Raw genomic sequence first — 6,000 nt, forward strand, 5'->3', positions numbered from 1 at the left:
CACTGTGCCTGGCCAACCTAACACTTTTAAACAAATTCTGATGACAATCAGATGACAGCTCAGGGTATGGGCTCTGACCAAATAAATCTTTATTTCAATTACTCAATTACATGGTCTGGCTTTATCTGTCCTCCAAACTGTTAGAGAGCAAGACTGATATTTTTAACCTTTCAGATACGCAAGGAATGTAGGAGATGAGACACGTTGAACTGTGAAGGCATAAACATAAGATAACCTTGAAAATTTATGAAAATTTAAAAAATATTTTTAAAAATCAACACAAATAATTTTGAAAATAGTAAGCCACATCAGGAAAGAAATTTTGTGGGTACACAATAACACAAGGATTTTGTGGTCGCAATGGGCTTTCAGTTACACAAAAGAGCATGAAATTTACAATATTTACCAACATTCTCTTCAAAGTGCTTTTCAGACACCAAATAATTACCCAATTAAACCATTGCAAGATAAGCTGCTATTACTCTGAATTTAGTGAAAAGAACTAATAATTATTCTTTTAACAGTTTCTGTGAAGAAAGAACTCAATGTTTACCATATACAAGTGAGGACATCCCACCCTTTTAATGAGTAGGGACAGGGAAAAAAAAAAGGCTGATTATGTAAGTGAATTCAGTGGAGGACGGAGATGACTAAGAACCACAATCTGTGAAAACAGAGAATTTAATATGTAAAGCAGAGACCACCACTGGCAAAAGGCTATTTATGAATATTGCCAATACTTGGCATTGCGGACTGACAATAGGAGATCTTCGGTCACGTCCCGAACAACATAATTCATCACACTAGTGCTTGAGGCAGTCATGTCCAAGCAATTTATCATCATCATATCACTCGCCTGAGTATGAGAGGGGGAGAACTTTGATTGTTAACCTCTAGGGAGACTGGATTTATAGCCAGCGTCCCCTAAGAATGCAGCACAGCTCTGCCCAAAGCACAATGCTCCCTGCTTGCCTTCTGTTTAACTCAGAATAAAAGAGTGAACACACTGCCCCCGGGACATTAGCAGCAAAACCTAAGTCTGATACTCTTAGATTCGAAATCAGATAGCCAGGAAATCATATTTAAAGTACTCTTTGAAGCTGCCTGAAAAAAATGTATTAGTCAATGGTAAGTATGGATGATTCATTTCAAATGTCCTTCAGTGACAAAATAATTTCTGAAATGCATCCACTGATAACTGCATTTGGGAAGAATCATCTTTTCACAACTCACCCACGAACATTCCTCTGTATTGGAAAACTTGGAAGTGCACTGAAAATTGTTAAAAATATATAAATTGTGTTTTTCAAAGTAAAAATGAAAGCCTTGATTCCTATCCCTTCCAGGCATAGAACCTTAACCTATTTTACACTTTAACTCGGTCTGCCCTTACAGAATGTAATTAAACATCTAAATGTCATTTTTGCCACTTTTGATTAAAATCACAAAGCAGACTGGAGCATGATGGGAACAGCACACCTGCCATCTCCCACACAGTAAAAGGAGCATGATTCATAGGACAAGCCTCTTACAAGGCCCTCCCCGCAGCTCCCAAGGTATCTGGTAAACCAGAGCCAGAAATCCCCACATACACGCAGCTTATCTGATAATACTCATTACGCAGGCTTGACCAGGCTAGGCCACAGTAACACACAAATCCCCAAATCTCAGGGTCTGAACACAACAAAAGTTTATTTCTAGCTCATCATATATGTCTAACACAGGAAGGCAGGGGGCTCTGCTCATTGTCCTCTTTCTATGACCCGGGCTGAGACTGCTGCCTCTATCTGGATGGTCACTGTGGCGGAGGGAAAGTGATTGTGACACATCTTTCACTGGCTCTTAACACACTTTTACCTGGAAGTGACACAGGTCACTCCACTTGTGTTTCATTAGCCAAACAAGTCACATGGACATACCTGCCTGGAAGGAGACAGGGAAACGGCTGACACAGCTCTCACGCTGAGCAGGCAGAGAGGTATTTGTACTCAGGCGGTTATTGTTTTGACAAAATAGGTAGAACCACAGAGCCAGTTTATGCCAAATGGAACCAGATATTTTATTTTTCTTATTCTTTCTTTTTTTTTTTTTATTAAGAGATGACGTCTATGAATGAGAAGCCTTTTGTTATAAAAGTGTTATTAAGGGCCGGGCTTAGTGGCTCATGCCTGTAATCCCAGTACTTCGAGAGGCTGAGGCAAGTGTATAACCTGAGGTCAGGAGTTCAAGACCAGCCTGATCAACATGATGAAACTCCGCCTCTACCAAAAATACAAAAAAATTAGCTGGGCATGGTAGTGCGTGCCTGTAGTTCCAGCTACTTGGGAGGTTGAGGCAGGAGAATCACTTAAACCTGGGAGGCAGAGGTTGCAGCGAGCCAAGATAGCACCACTACACTCCAGTCTGGGCAATAGAGTGAGACCCTGCCACAAAAAAAAAAAAAAAAAAAAAAGAAATCTTATTAGGAAAACCTGGACCACTGTAAATACACTAGAAAGAATAGCTAAAGAAAACAGAACAAAGCCACATTCGATGTATGAAAAAATATTCAACAACTATCTCAGTCAAGTTCCTAGGGATACTGAGCAGACTAGAGCTTGATCAGAAATTCTCAGTATTGTTACTATATGGCTTACTAGGGTATTTAATAGATTTGAAGTTGGCTGGGTGCCGTGGCTCACGCCTGTAATCTCAACAGTTTGGAAGGCAGAGGTGGGAAGATCACTTGAGCCCAGGTGTTCAAGACCAGCCTGGGCAACAAAACAAGACCCCCATCTCTATAAAAATAAATAAACAAATAAATATTTAAAAAAGAAGGTATTTGAGGATAAACATTCCTCCTGTATGAACACTTCAAAGCACATGGAAGCAAAGGTGGACGTTTACCAAGCTCCTCTCATGGTATACAGTTCATCATTTTGTCTTTAAGCTTAAATCCGAGAGCAATCTCTAAAACCCTTGCATCAGGGCTGCTTACTCAACTTAAAATAGTCACAGGGATGCTATGGCCAAGCCCTGGCACTGAGTACGGTCATGTACTTCTCCAGATTCTAAATGATCTATTTTTGTGTTCTCTTGCTCTCTGCTTCTATTTGGCTCAAAATTTACTGACCCTTCAAAGGATATTAAATTGCATTTTTTTTTTCAGAAATGCTTCTCACTTTAGCCATATTCAAGGTATTTTCTGTCCTTCACAGGGAAGGGGAAATTTGCCCAGTGAAACTGATCTTTCTGTAAGTCCTTCCAGAAGAGCCACTGTCCTGATTTTCCTCCGGTCTCACTAGCCACCTTCTGGCTGGATCCTCCCCTGCTGACCTCTAAAATACACATTTACTGATTTTTGATTGAATAAACAGACTCTTCCTGACTACCTTGTAATTTCAGCAGCAAATATGACCCAAAATTGGGACCTCTGAATCTATTCTGGTTTGAGGGCTGTCCAATTAAAACGGAAAAAAACTGGCCTAAAATATCATTAAATGGTAAAATCAGGATCTTATCTTCATAAATCCATAGATTATTAGATCCACTAGAGACTTAGAGACCACTTAACTTTTTTTTTTTTCTTTTTTTTTTTTTTTGAGAAAGAGTCGTACTCTGTCACCCAGGCTGGAGTGCAGTGGTGTGATCTCAGCTCACAGCCACCTCTGCCTCCCAGGTTCGAGCAATTCTCCTGCCTCAGCCTCTCGAGTAGCTGGGATTACAGGCACACCCACCACCATGCCAGGCTGATTTTTTGTAGAAAAGCGGTTTCACCATGTTGGTCAGGCTGGTCTCAAACTCCTAGCCTCAAGCGATCCACCTGCCTCACCCTCCCAAAGTGCCGCGATTACAGGTGTGAGCCACCGTGCCTGGCCTGAGACCACTTACCTTAATGTGTCTAGAAAACATAGGCAGGCCAGGCACAGTGGCTCACACCTGTAATCCTAGCACTATGGGAGGCTGAGGCAGCCAGATCACTTGAGCCCAGGAGTTTGACACCAACATGGGCAAAATGGCAGAACCCCATCTCTACCAAAAACACAAAAAATAAAGTAGAAAATAAAAACAAGCCGGGCACGGTGGTGTGCACCTGCGGGAGATTGAGCTGGAAGGATCACTTGAACCGGGGAAGTGAAGGTTGCAGTGAGCTGTGATAGCACCACTGCACTCCAGCTTCAGTGAAAGAGTGAGACCTAGTCTTAAAAAGCAAAAGAGGCTGGGCGCGGTGGCTTACTCCTGTAATCCCAGCACTTTGGGAGGCCGAGGTGGGTGAATCACGAGGTCAGGAGTTCAGGATCAGCCTGGCCAATATGGTGAAACCCCGTTTCTACCAAAAATACAAAAATTAGCTGTGTGTGGTGGCGCACGCCTGTAGTCCCAGCCACTCAGGAGGCTGAGGCAGGAGAATCGCTTGATCCCAGGAGCGGAGGTTGCAGTGAGCCAAGATCGCGCCACTGCACTCCAGCCTGGGCAAGGACGAGACTCCGTCTAAAAACAAAAAAAAAAAAGCAAAAGAAAACCAACTTGTCGAAAGTCACTGAGCTGGAACCAGAACTAGAATAGGGCTCTACTCATTCTGGGTCCAAAGTTCTTTAAATCAGCAACCCCTCTTACTGCCTATGTAAGGGTATACCTTTAGTTCCTGTTGACTTGTGATGTACAAAGAATGAGGTGGTCTAAGAGTAAGAGCACACAGGCTGTGGAGTCAGAAAGACTCCACCTTTAAACTTTGTTTCCATCTGTAAACTTCCCAGCAGTGTGGCCTAATCTTTCTGTACCCTTAGGTTTGTCGTTATCACTAGAATCCTTCACAGGGCTGCCGACTGGATTAAGCAAGAGTGCACAGGACTCAGACATATGACCGCAGGTGATCAGCTTTTACAAACTGCCAAAAAATATAGACCTGTAATGCCAGCACTTTGGGAGGCCGAGGCAGGCAGACTGATTGAGCCCAGGAGTTCAAAACCAGCCTGGGCAACATGGAGAGACACTGTCTACAAAAAATACAAAAATTAATCGGGCATGGTGGCACGTGCCTGTAGTCGCAGCTACTCCGGAGGCTCAGGAGGCTGAGGCAGGAAGTTCGCTTGAGCTCAGAAGGTCGAGACTGCAGTGAGCTGTGATCGCACCAAATGCACTGTAGCCTGAGCAGCAAAGCGAGACTCCGATTCAAAAAAAAAAAAGCTTATTAAAGGAGGCTTAGCAGGGAATAGCCGCCCCCACCCAGCACAGCTAACCGATGACGCCCCCGGGCATTGCTGTCGAGTCAAAGGGAGCTAGAGCCGCAAGGAACTGGCGCTCTTCGCAACGTCCCTCAAGCACTTAGGGAGAGGCGGCAGGGCCCACGCGCCAGTGGCTTGAAAATCCTTCCTTCCGGCAGGACCCTCGCGCGGAACTCTGCAGCGAACCCCGGCCGCGCGGCCTCTGCCGTCTGGCCCCACTCTTCCTACTGGGCCCACAGTTCCGGCTCCTGCTCTGACTCCTGGGAGCCTTACCTCGGGTACAACGCGCTGCCTTCTCCCCTGGGAACTTCCGCCAGGCCAACTTCCCGGGCCTTTTTAGTCTCCCCTCTTCCCTCCCACTTCGCCTTTGGTTCTCTCCCCGCCCCTGGCCCGAGGTCACGCCCTCACCGGGTCCTAGGACACGCCCCGTGGGTCCTAGCCACGCCCTGCCTCTTCGTAGGACACACCCTTCAAACCCTCCCCACGCCCCACCCTGGTCCCGGGCCGTTTCCCGCTGGTCTCTGCCTAGCCACACCCTCTTGCAGGCGCTGTCTTGACTGTAGTTGGGCTGAATGAAAAAAATTCGGGGCTAGATCCCCAAACGGAAAGAAACTGTTGCATTTTCCCCAGATCCCAGTTCTCCATAGAACAACAGCCTGGAACAAGGGAGCATTCCGTAGCTCTTTTAGTTTTCCCCAAGAATAAATCGGAGGTGGCGCGCTGGCAATTTGATGTCACAGTGGGTTCTGGATCCTCATGCTGCAAAGGGAGAACTTTGGTTTTGTGTTCCCGCTTG

General features: G+C 45.3%; 1 protein-coding gene across 1 annotated transcript in view; it reads right to left on the reverse strand.

Moving 5' to 3' along the window:
• The window catches only part of PTER (phosphotriesterase related), an 81,138-nt gene extending 75,561 nt beyond the window's left edge, over nt 1–5,577 (reverse strand). Inside the window, exon 1 of the mRNA XM_021943093.2 lies at nt 5,478–5,577. The gene's annotated coding sequence lies outside the window, so the exon portion shown is untranslated. The remainder of the gene's footprint in view (nt 1–5,477) is intronic.
• Between the last annotated feature and the right edge of the window lie 423 nt (nt 5,578–6,000).

Source organism: Papio anubis, chromosome 11, assembly GCF_008728515.1.
Source record: "Papio anubis isolate 15944 chromosome 11, Panubis1.0, whole genome shotgun sequence".
Lineage (NCBI taxonomy): Eukaryota > Metazoa > Chordata > Mammalia > Primates > Cercopithecidae > Papio > Papio anubis.